This window comes from Mobula hypostoma, chromosome 19, assembly GCF_963921235.1.
Source record: "Mobula hypostoma chromosome 19, sMobHyp1.1, whole genome shotgun sequence".
NCBI lineage: Eukaryota > Metazoa > Chordata > Chondrichthyes > Myliobatiformes > Myliobatidae > Mobula > Mobula hypostoma.
Genome location: NC_086115.1, coordinates 23,724,006 through 23,736,181, shown reverse-complemented (window position 1 = coordinate 23,736,181; position 12,176 = coordinate 23,724,006). Strand labels below are relative to the sequence as shown.

At 47.3% G+C, this 12,176-nt stretch overlaps 1 protein-coding gene across 3 annotated transcripts in view; it reads right to left on the bottom strand.

Moving 5' to 3' along the window:
- Window positions 1–12,176, bottom strand: part of LOC134358902 (catenin alpha-3-like) — an 812,224-nt gene that overhangs the window by 29,847 nt on the left and 770,201 nt on the right. The gene's annotated exons all lie outside the window — the stretch shown is intronic.

Sequence of the window (12,176 nt, the reverse complement as noted above, 5' to 3'; positions counted from 1 at the left end):
GAGCACCTGGAGGAAACCCACGTGGACACAAAGGTAACATGCAAATTCCAGGCAGAAAGCACCTGTGGCCAGGCTAGAATCAGGCCACTGGGTGTTGTCAGGCTTTGGTGAGATTTGGATTTGAACAATTTTGAAATAACACAAATCAGGCATGTTGAGCTAACTGTTGGTGAATTCTTGTTGCCAATAGCACTGTTGACAAAAGCCCCTTTTACGTTGAGAGCAGAATAACGGGGCAATAATTAACCAGACTAGACTTTTACTATTTTTTATAGAACACAATTTCTTGCAAAATCATTCTGCCTCTTTTAATTACTCTCAAGTGCCCTCTCTAGACTCCTAGAGGACCACAACTTTGTCATAGCTTGGAGGCCTGCATGTTTCAGTGACCCGGAGAAGAATGCTGGCTAGAGTCAGGGCTGATGGTAGGGTCACCCATGTCAACAGGTCAAAGGTTAGAGGCCAGACTCAGAGTGATCCACTGGTCCTCCAGATTCAGTAATTCAGCTCTTCCCTGACTGGTAAAACAAAATTGTAATGGAAACAGCAATGAAGAACCCTTCTACATCTGAGTGCGATGATATTCCTGACACTCTTCCCAGGATTTGTGTGACTGACAGTAGTGAAAACCACGAGGAAGCTACTGACACGATGAAGGAATCTCTGGACACCACCAGAGATTGAGGATCTTCATTGCTGCCATAAATGCCAGCAGTTTAACGGACGGTAAGTACACTCATGGCACTGTCAACTAAGTTTAAGTTTCATTCCTTCAGTTTTAATGGCTTGGAATTATTAAAGAAAAAAAATTATTGAGAACATTTAATTTTTAGTGACTTTATTTTTTCGTCGAGTCCAGTCTTATTGCTCCTGTCTTCTTTTGACTTTCTGTATCGAATTTGACATTGAAATTCTTGCTCTCTTCCTGATTCAGACACAGTGCTGCTCATTAATGTTTCTTAATCTGTTTAATTTAGGTGATAAAATATTGGTTTCCTTTCATCCCCTGGAATAGAAAATGGCATTTTGAGTACAGCAAAATCCCATGGAAAATAGTGGGTAAGTGAGTCTGTAATGAACTCCCAGCATTGATCACAGATATTTGGCTTAAAGTGATGGAGGTTTTCTATCAGGTAACGTATGTTATGTTCTGTGTATTTTGAAACGTTTATTGACACTGACCCACACTGAATGGCAGCAAGTGTCTCGGACATTACAATGTAAGGTGGACTTCTATATGTACTTTTCAAAATATCCATGATCAGCAATAGGTAATCAAGCACCTGTAGCCACAAAAGGCTATGTAAAAGAATGAAAATGCAACTTACAAATTTGTTGAATAATTTATAGTTTTGTAAGTAGTACATGCAGAAATGTGTGTTTTCTGGAAGAGGGAAGGTGCACCTGATACATTTAAGTGGGGTGTAAATGCACTACCATCTGTTTGAGAAACTAACTTCTGAATAGATCCAAAACTAATCCATAAAATTCATATTTTATACAGCAATTTACTTCATAAACACAGCGGTTTCTGCTTCTGTTTATTATCCTAACATTGAGAAGTGAATTATTTTATATGCTTGGGCAGTTCTCTAAATTTCTTAGCTCTGCAGAAGGCTAAATGTGACAGCTGTTTCTCCCTTTCAGCAGATATAGAAAACAGGATAAAGTCCAATCCATTGTAAAGTTGTATTTACTAACTTTCTATCTGTTTCACAGTGCTAACTTTAAAAAGATCTGCAAACTTTCTTTTTAAGCACATTTAATTTTACATAACTTGAATCAGACTGAGTGGCCTTAAGATCATCAACTCACCGAGCCCATTATTTGAAGCAGCCTTCCAACCAGTCCTCCAGCTCTTTACCCACAGCGATGCAATATTTCCCAATTTGTGTTTACATCCAACCCCGCTTCTGACAATTAATATTAAGCATGGTTTCCCCATATTCCCAAGCATTTCTTTTTTCACTATGTTACTGATTTCTGATCTTACTGCCATGAAGCCACACTTCTTTTTATAGAATTTTTATCCTGCACTGGTAGCCACTTAATTTTGATGGACAACCTAACAAATCATCTGGGGCCAAGAGCCAAGTCTACCCAAGGTTTAGCTTGTAGAGTTGTGTTGTATTAATAGCGTATATATACACACACACACACACACACATACTCACACACGTGCACGCACACACTCGCACACGTGCACACACACACACACATATAACAGGTGGAGAAGTCTCTTCTACTTATCGTTATTATAATTTATTATATTATAGAACATAGAACAATACAGCACAGAAACAAACACTTTAGTCCACAATGTTGTGCTGAACCAACCAAAAAATTAAATTAAAAAGCCCCAAAAACTGATCCCTCCTACCTACACACAATGTCCAAATCCCTTCATCTTCCTCACATCAATGTGCCTATCTAAACGTCTCTTAAAAGCCTCTAATATATTTGCTTCTACCACTGCACCAGGTAGTGCATTCCAGGCATTCTCCACTCTCTGAGTGAAAAACTTATCCCGCACATCCCCTTTGAACCTACCCCCTCTCACCTTCAAATCATGCCCTCTGGTATTAGACATTTCTACCCTGGGAAAAAGATACTTCCTGTCTATTGTATCTATGCCTCTCATAATCTTATAAGCCTCTATCAAACTCCCCACAGCCTCAGTCAGTATATACTCGAATGTGTAATGCTTCTAAAATTACAAATTATTTATTGCATTTGTTGCTTGTATCTCTTTATTTACATGGTGTTTTTGATATCTGTATTTATTCACCCTTGCAATAACACTCAGTTTATGCTTTCGATGATTAATAGCTGGTTTTCCTGTGAGTGAACATTGCTATTGTGATTCAGACCGAACTGGTTGATAATGAGGTGAATTCTGAGCATCCTTTTGCTGTGGACATTAAGCATCACTAGACTACAGAAAAATTAGCACCCAGAACACCATCACGCTTGTCACTAACTATCCGAAAGATATGTGCGATAATGATGCACGTAGATTTTGTCAGTTTCTCTGACATTGTACTTGACCAGTTTCTAGGCCTGTGTTCCTTAATCCAGGTACTGGACTGCATCTATAGTATCCAATATACATTGTCCAGCTGTTTGACATTTACACATTCCAGATGATAAAAATGGTCCCTCATTATCACTGGAAGAAGAAGCTGAACCATTTTTTTCAATTAATACCAATGCAGCCTGTTTTCTTCTGTCATGTTTGAGATTTGTGCATTGCTGACAAGGCCAGTATTTCAACACACCCCTAACTGCCCTAGAACAAAGTGGTGGTGAGCACTACCTCCATCGGGCAGGAGGTATGGGATCCACAGGTCCCATGCCAGTCAGTTCAAGAACAGTTATTACCCTAAAACCACCAGGCTTCTGAACCAGTGTGTATAGCTTCACTCACCTCAACTCTAAACTGATTCCACAGTCTACAGATTCATTTTCAAAGACAGTCCCACTCACGTCCTTAGTATTATTTACTTTTTCTATTTGTCTTATTTTGCATATTGGCTGTTTGTCGGTCTTTATTTGTGTATAGTTTTTCATAAATTCTATTGTATTTCTTTATTTTCCTGTCAATATCTGCCAGAAAATGAATCTCAGGGTAGTCTATGGTGACATCTACATACTTTGACTTTGACTTCACAAACTGCTGCAGACCTTCTGGAATTCCCACAGTGCTGTTGGTTAGGGACTTCCAGGATTCAGAGCCAGAAGGAATGAAGGGCCAGCAGTATATACCTCTAACGCAAAGTGACAGGTGACTTGGTGAGCCACGTGCAGATGATGGTGCTCCAAAGCAACACCTCACAAAATGCTGGAGGAACTCAGCAGGTCAGGCGGCGTCTATGGAGATGAAGAGATAGTTGACGTTTCGGGCCAAGACCCTTCTTCAGAACTGACGTGCAGTCTATTCATTTCCATAGATACTGCCTAACCTCCAGCATCACCCCATATCTGGATTTGCGGTTTGCCCTCCTGTTCCATCAGATTCTGTAATTTACATGTTTTTTGTTGTCTCCATTGACTCCCCGCCTCTGTCACTGTCTCTGTCCCTCCCTCCACCGCATGGTTCTGTCCGCCCACCAACCTCTCACTTGCTAGCTCCTGCAAAACCTTTCCCTTCACGTCTTCCCTTCAGGCTATCTCCCCCTTACATCAAGTCCTGACGCAGGGCCTCTTTCAGATCCCTAGACTGGGGGTTGTCAGGTCCAGTGTACTTATTGGCCACTAGTCCACCTATTTACAGCTACTAATTGCTTTGTCATTAGATTCTTAAATTTATTGTGTCTCCACACTGAACACAGAAATAAAAAAATGTTTAATGCCCCAACATTTTTCTTCATCTTCCAATATATTGTTTCAGCATTTGTTTCTTAATGAAGCTGAAATTTTTTTTGTTTTGCTCTTTCTAGTTGTAGGAATTTGATGTTCTACACCTTTACCTTTCATTCATTTTGGCCATCTTTTTTCTGAGTTTAAAAATCACTAACATTCTTTTTCTTTCCGAATCAAATGCTATTTTAATCTTCTTTAGCTATAGATAGCTGTTTTCCTCTGGGGAAATTTACTGCACATTGGAATTGTTACGTCTAGAATATATGTGACTTTTTAAAAAAACAATTTGTCTTTGTTTATCTACCAGTATATCTAATTTTCCGCTGCAACTTAGCCAAATGGCCTCTCAAGTCCCAATGAATTGGCTTCATGAGAAACTAGTTTCAAACTCTAACAACATTTTATAAGGATTATATGCTCTCAGTGGCCACTCCTGTACCTAATAAAGCAGCCACTGAGTGTAAGTTTGTGGTCTTCTGCCGCTGCAGCCCACCCACTTCAAGGTTCGACGTTCGAGGAGAAGGCAGGAAAAGGGTACTGATTGTGGATGATCAGCCATGATCACAATGAGTGGTGGTGCTGGCTCGAAGGGCTGAATGGCCTACTCCTGCACCTATTGTCTATTGTCTATTGTGTTGTCTATTGCTCTTCTGCAGACCACTGTTGTAACATGTGGATATTTGAGTTACTGTCACCTTCCTGTCAGTTTGAATCAGTCTGGCAATTCTCCTCTGAACTCACTCAATAACAAGGCATTTTTGCCCACAGAATGGCCATTCATTGGATGTTTTCTTTCATTTTTTGCACCATTCTCTGTAAACTCTAGAGACTGTTGTGTGTGAAAATTCCAAGAGATTAGCGGTTTCTGAAATACTCATACCATTCAACTGGCCCCAAAAATTATCATTCCACTGTCAAAGTCACTTAGATCACATTTCTTCCCTATTTTGATGTTTCATCTGAACAAGAACTGAACCTCTTGACATGTCTGCATGCTTTTATGCTTTGAGCAGCTGCCACATGATTGGCTGATTAGATGTATTTATTGATGAACAGGTATACACGTGTACCTAATAAAGTGGCCACCGAGCGTAGAGGAGCAGTTAAGGCCTCAGTGGAAAGTAATAAGATTAATAAAGATTAATATATAAGATATTGTAGTTGTGCGCTAACACGCTACTAAAGAAACACATGGAGGCAGAGAGAGCTGAACTCAGAATGTCTTTACTGATTCAAAGTCACACGCTTAAATCTCCCCTCCCTTGGGCCCCTGCCCCTGGGATGGACGTGACGTCAGACTGTCCCCGGAAGGTCCGCCCCGAGCAGGTAGTTCCAAACACGCTACCGCGTGTCTGCCGCAGCTCCCGATGGTGGTTCGAGTCCCGCATATGCGGGCCGCCACACCGCCCCCCCAGAAACGTCCATCGGGGGAGTGGAGCCCCCCAGTCTGTGTGGCTTGCCCGGGTGGCCAGCCTCGCCAGCGCGGTGCGGGTACCCTCACTGGTTGCTCAACGTCCAAGTGCGCCGGTTTGAGGCGGCCCACTGTAAAAGTCTCTTCCCGGCCACCCACCTCCACGACACACGTGGTTCCGTTGTGCCAGATCACCTTGAAGGGTCCCTCGCACGGCCGCTTTAGAGGTGACCTGTGCATGCCCCGTGAATAAAAACATACTCAAGTCTCGGAGATCTTTAGGGGTGAAGGGTAGCATGGGACCATACCTGGAGGATGGGACCGGTGCCAGGGTCCCTACCTTGTCCTGAAGCCTCGTTGGCACTGCTGCTGGAGTTTCTTCCAAACCTCGGGCCTCTGGTACGAACTCGCCTGGGACAGTCAGGGGGCGCCATAGACTAATTCCACCGAGGAGGTGTCCAGGTCCTCCTTGGGGGCTGTGCGGATGCCCAGCAGGACCCAGGGAAGCTCACCTGTCCAGTTGGGACCCTTGAGACGCGCCATCAGGGCCAACTTGAGGTACCGGTGGAATCGCTCTACCAAACGGTTGGACTGGGGATGGTACGCTGTGGTGTGATGCAGCTGGGTGCCCAGGAGCTGCGCCAGTGCTATCCACAAACCAGACGTGAACTGCACCCCTCTGTCGGAGGTGATGTCCGTTGGGAGGCCGAACCTGGCGATCCAGTTTGCAGTGAGAGTCCTGGCGCAGGACTCTGTGGACGTGTCTGCGAGCGGTACGGCTTCCGGCCATCTGGTGAACCTGTCTACCATGGTAAGGATATACCTGGCACCCCGGGGGACTGGCAGGGGGCCGACGATGGCCACGTGGATGTGTTGGAACCTCCTGTGCGTCGGCTGGAACTGCTGGAGGGGGGCCTTCAGGTGCTGCTGGACTTTGGCGGTCTGGCAGTGTACGCAGGTCCTGGCCCAGTGTCCAAACTGTTTGCGCAAACCGTGCAAGATGAATCTGTCCACTACCTGCTTGATGGACACCTGGATGGACAGGTGGGCCAGGTCGTGCAGCGTGTCGAACATCGGTGCCTCCGTGCTGCTGGTACCACGGGTCGGGGTTTGCCAGTAGACACGTCGCACAGGAGTCTATCCGCTGCCGGGCCGATGGAGACGTTCTCCAACTGGAGCCCCGAAACGGCAGTGCGGTAAGCTGGGATCTCGGTGTCCGACCGTTGTGCTTCTGCCAGTGCTGCATAGTCTATTCCTGAGGACGATATGCCTACTGAGTGGAGTCAGGGACGAGACTGTGTGACGGTGACGACGTTGTTCTTCCCTGGGATGTGACGGACGTCCGTGGTGAATTCTGAAATAAGGGACAGGTGCCTCTGCTGCCGAGCCGACTATGGGTCCGATACCTCGGCCAGTGCGAAGGTGAGGGGCTTGTGGTCCGTATACACAGTGAAATCCCTTCCCTCGAGGAAGTATCGGAAATGCCGGACAGCCAGGTAGAGCGCTAGCAACTCTCTGTCGAAAGCGCTGTACTTCACCTCTGGTGGCTGTAGGTGCCAGCTGAAGAAAGCGAGTGGTCACCACTGGTCCTCAACGAGCTGCTCCAGGACTCCGCCGACTGCCGTGTCGGAAGCGTCGACTGTGAGTGCCGTGGGTACATCGACTCTCGGGTGCACCAGGAGGGCGGCCTTTGCCAGCGTGTCCTTGGCCTGCTCGAACGCCTCCATGGGCTCCGCGTCCCATGTCACTGTTTTGGCCTTGCCGGCCATCAGGCTGAACAAGGATCTCTGATGCGTGCCACCACCGGCATGAACCGATGATAAAAGTTGACCATCCCTACGAACTCCTGCAGGCCCTTGACCGTGCTGGGCTTGAGGAACCAGTGGATGGCCTGGACCTTGTCCGGTAGGGGAACTGCACCATCTCGGTTGACTCTGTGGCCCAAGAAGTCGACCTCTGTCAGCCCGAACTGGCACTTTGCCGGATTGTTTGCCGGTCCGTGGTCACTCGGGCATTGGCAGAGCTGGCGCAAATGTGCCATGTGCTCTTGGTGCGAACTGCTGGCCACCAGGATATCGTCCAAGTAAATGAAAACGAAATCCAGGCCGCGTCCCACTGAGTCCATGAGCCTTTGGAAAGTTTGGGCTGCATTCTGGAGATCGAAAGGCATCCTCAGGAATTCGAACAAGCCGAACGGGGTGATGAGGGCTGTCTTGGGCACGTTGTCGGGGTGCACTGGGATCTGATAGTATCCCCTGACCAGGTCGATTTTCGAGAAGATGGTCGCTCCGTGCAGGTTCGCCATGAAGTCCTGGATGTGGGGCACCGGGTATCTGTCGGTGGTTGTGGCGTTGTTGAGCCTTCTGTAGTCTCCGCAGGGCCTCCATCCTCCTGCGGACTTGGGCACCATGTGCAGTGGGGATGCCCACGAGCTGTCTGAGCAGCGTACGCTTCCCATCTCTTCCATCTTACGGAACTCCTCCTTGGCGAGGTGGAGCTTGTCGGGTGGGAGCCTGCGAGCTCGGGTGTGCAGCGGCGGTCCTTGTGTAGGGATGTGGTGCTGCACGCCGTGCTTGAGGTCGGCCGTGGAGAACTGTGGGGTGACTATGGAGGGGAATTCTGCCAACACCCTGGCGAATTCGTTACCCGAGAGGGTCACGGAATCCAGGTGGAGGGCCGGTAGCTTGGCTTCTCTGAGCTGGGAAGTCTGGAATGTCTCGGCATGGACCAAATGCCGGTCTTTTAGGATGACCAGGAGGCAGTTGGCTGGTAGGAAATCTGCCCCTAGTAGTGGCTGTGACACCGCTGCCAACGTGAAAGTCCAAGTGAAACGGCTGGACCCGAAATGCAGTGAGATAGTTCGCAGACTGTACGTCCAAATACTGGTGCCATTTGTACCGGTGAGTTCGGGGCCTGGGACCGCGTTACGAGTGTCCATATTCGAGGGGGGGAGTATGCTGACTTCGGCCCCGGTGTCTACCAGGAATCACCGCCCAGAGTGTTGGTCCCAGAGGTACAGGAGACTGTCTCGGTGGCCAGACGTCATAGCTATTAGCTAGGGCTGGCCTGGCATTTCCCAGAAAGGCACATGGTAGACGGCAGCGGCGCATGCCTGAGCCCCATCTTTGGTGATGGAAACACCATTGTTCCGAACTTTCGTCTTTCTCCCCCGTGGGTCTCAACGGTCTCGGTTGTGGGGACTGGGCTTTGGGGCGCTTGATCGTGGCTAGGCCAGTGGAGGCTGCTCCACGTTGCTTGCTCTGCCAAAGGACGTTTGCTTTAGCCGCGATCCTGTGTGGGTTACTGAAATCCTCACTCGTGAGGAGGAGGTGAACGTCCTCTGGTATTTGCTCGAGGAACAACTGTTCAAATAAAAGGCACGGCTTATGGCCGTTCATGAGTGCCAGCATATCATTCATGAGCTCGGATGGCATGCGGTCGCCCAGGCCATCCATGTGTAGGAGCCGCACGGCCTGTTTTGCGGCGGGATAGTCCAAAGGTACGGATCAGGAGCACCTTAAGCTTAGTGTACCTGTCCTCTGTTGGTGGCGGGCGTAGGAAGTCGATGATCCGGCCTGCCGTCTCCTGGTCGAGCATGCTGACCATGTAGTAGTACCGCATGGCATCGGCTATAATGTCTCTGATACTGAACTGGGCCTCAGCCTGCTCGAACCAAACGTGGGGCTGAGTGGCCCAGAAAGTCGGGAGCTTCAGAGAGACCGCGCTGTGTGAGTTGCTCGAACTCATGGCAGGTCGCTGAGTCGCCGGCTCCAGATGCCGTCTGGAACGTCGGGGTCACCAATGTAGTCGCGCACAAACCCGCTACTAAAGAAAGACACGGAGGCAGAGAGAGCTGAACTCAGAATGCCTTTACTGATTCAATCTCCCCTCCCGTGGGGCCCTGCGACTCCCGGGGCGGACGTGACATCAGACTGTCCCTGGAAGGTCCGCCCCGAGCTGGTAGTTCCAAACGCGCTACCACGTGTCTGCCCGCGGCTTCCGATGGTGGTACGAGTCCCGCGTGTGCAGGCCGCCACAATATATGTACTAGGGATGAAGGAGAAGCGGTGGTGTGGCTGAAGATGTAGTGGGAGGAAATGGGGTTAATATTGAGAAGATGAAATCAAGCACAGCCAGATAAAAAGGCAACAGTACTTCAAGGACTGAATCAACAAAGGGACTTTACTTCAGAAGTAAATGAATCCCTGGTGCACATAGGAAAACTAACAGCAGGGACAATGATTTAGAATAACCCCTATTTTACGGAGAAACTGATTTTGAGGACAGTATTTATGTAAAGTTTGTGCTAAGTCAAGTTCAAAGGGATGAACTTGCTTTGAATACCAAAGTTCAAAGTAAATTTATTCTCAAAGCACATATATGTCACCATACACCACTCAGATTCATTTTCTTGCAGGCATGTTCAATAAACCCATAATAGAATAATAAGCATAATAGGATCAATGAAAGAACATGCTAACTTAGCATTCAACCAGTGTGCAAAAGAAACCAAACTGCAAATATGAAAATAAAGAAATAAAAATAATCATCATCATCATCGTCAATAAATATCAAGAACAGGAGATGAAGAGACCTTAAAAGTGAGTCCATAGGTTGTGGGAACATTTCAGTGATGGGGCAAGTGAAGTTGAGTGAAGTTCTCTCCTTTGGTTCAAATGCCAGATGGTTGAGGGCTAATAACTGTTCCTGAACCTGGTGGTGTGAGTCCTGACACTCCTGTACCTTCTTCCTGATGGCAGCAGTGAGAAGAGAGCATGTTCTGGGTGGTGGGGGTCTGATGATGGATACTGCTTTCTTGCCACAACACTACATGTAGACGTACTCATTGGTGGGGAGGGCTTTACCCATGATGGACTGGGCCATACCCACTACTTTTTGTAGGGCTTTTCATTCAAGGGCATTGGTGTTTCCGTACCAGGCTGTGATACAACCAGCCAATATACTCTCCACCACCTGTCAATGAATTTTGCCATAGTTTTAGATGTCATGCTGAATCTACGCTATCTCCTAAGAAAGCAGAGGTGCTGTTGTGCTTTCTTCATAATTGAACTTAGATGCTGGGCCCAGGACAGATCCACTGAAATAACAGCAAGGACTTTAAAACTGCTGACCCTGTACACCTTTATACTTTATTGTCGCCAAACAATTGATACTAGAACATACGATCATCACAGCGATATTTGACTCTGCGCTTCCTGCTCCCTGGATTACAAATCAATAGTAAATATTAAAAATTTAAATTATAAATCATAAATAGAAAATAGAAAAATGGAAAGTAAGGTAGTGCAAAAAAACCGAGAGGCAAATATTTTGAGGGTACGGCCTGATCCGGGTCAGGGTCCGTTCAGCAGTCTTATCACAGTTAGAAAGAAGCTGATCCCAAATCTGGCTCCCTCAAGCTCTTGAGCCTTCTCCCAGAGGGAAGAGGGATGAAAAGTGTGTTGGTTGGGTGGGTCATGTCCTTGATTATCCTGGCAGCACTGCTCCGACAGTGTGCGGTGTAAAGTGAGTCCACGGACAGAAGATTGGTTTGTGTGATGTGCTGCGCCGTGTTCATGATCTTCCGCAGCTTCTTCCGGTCTTGGACAGGACGACTTCCATACCAGGTTGTGATGCATCCTAGAAGGATGCTTTCTACGGTGCATCTATAAAAATTAGTGAGGGTTTTAGGGGACAGGCCAAATTTCTTTCGTTTTCTCAGGAAGTGAAGGTGCTGGTGGGCCTTCTTGGCAGTGAACTCTGCTTGGTTGGACCAAGTCAGGTCATTTGTGATATTGACCCCGAGGAACTTAAAGCTTTTGACCTGTTCCACTTGCACACCACCGACGTAAATTGGGTCGTGCGGCCCGCTACTCCTTCTGAAGTCAACAACCAATTCCTTCGTCTTGCTGATGTTGAGGGGTAGGTTATTGTCTTCACACCATGTCACCAGCTTCTTAATTTCCCCTCTGTACTCAAACTCATCATTACCCGAGATACGGCCTACAACTGTTGTGTCATCAGCAAACATATATTGATCCTCTGACCCTCCAATGAGGACTGGCTCATGGACCTCTGGTTTACTCTTCCTGAAGTCAATAATCAGCTCCTTGGTCTTACTGACATTAAGTAAGAGGTTGTTGTTATGGCATCACTCAGCCAGATTTTAATCTCCCTCCTGTGAATGCTTTGTCACCACCTTTGATTCGGCCAATGACAGTAGTGGTGTCAGTAAACTTGAATATGGCATTGGAGTTGTGCTCAGCCACACAGTCATAAGTGTGAGGTGAGTAGAGCAGAAGGCTAAGCACACAGCCTTGTGGTGCATCTGTGCTGATAGAGATCATGGAGGGGATGTTGTTGCCAATCCGAACTGAATAGGGAAATCAAGGCCCGAGGAGAT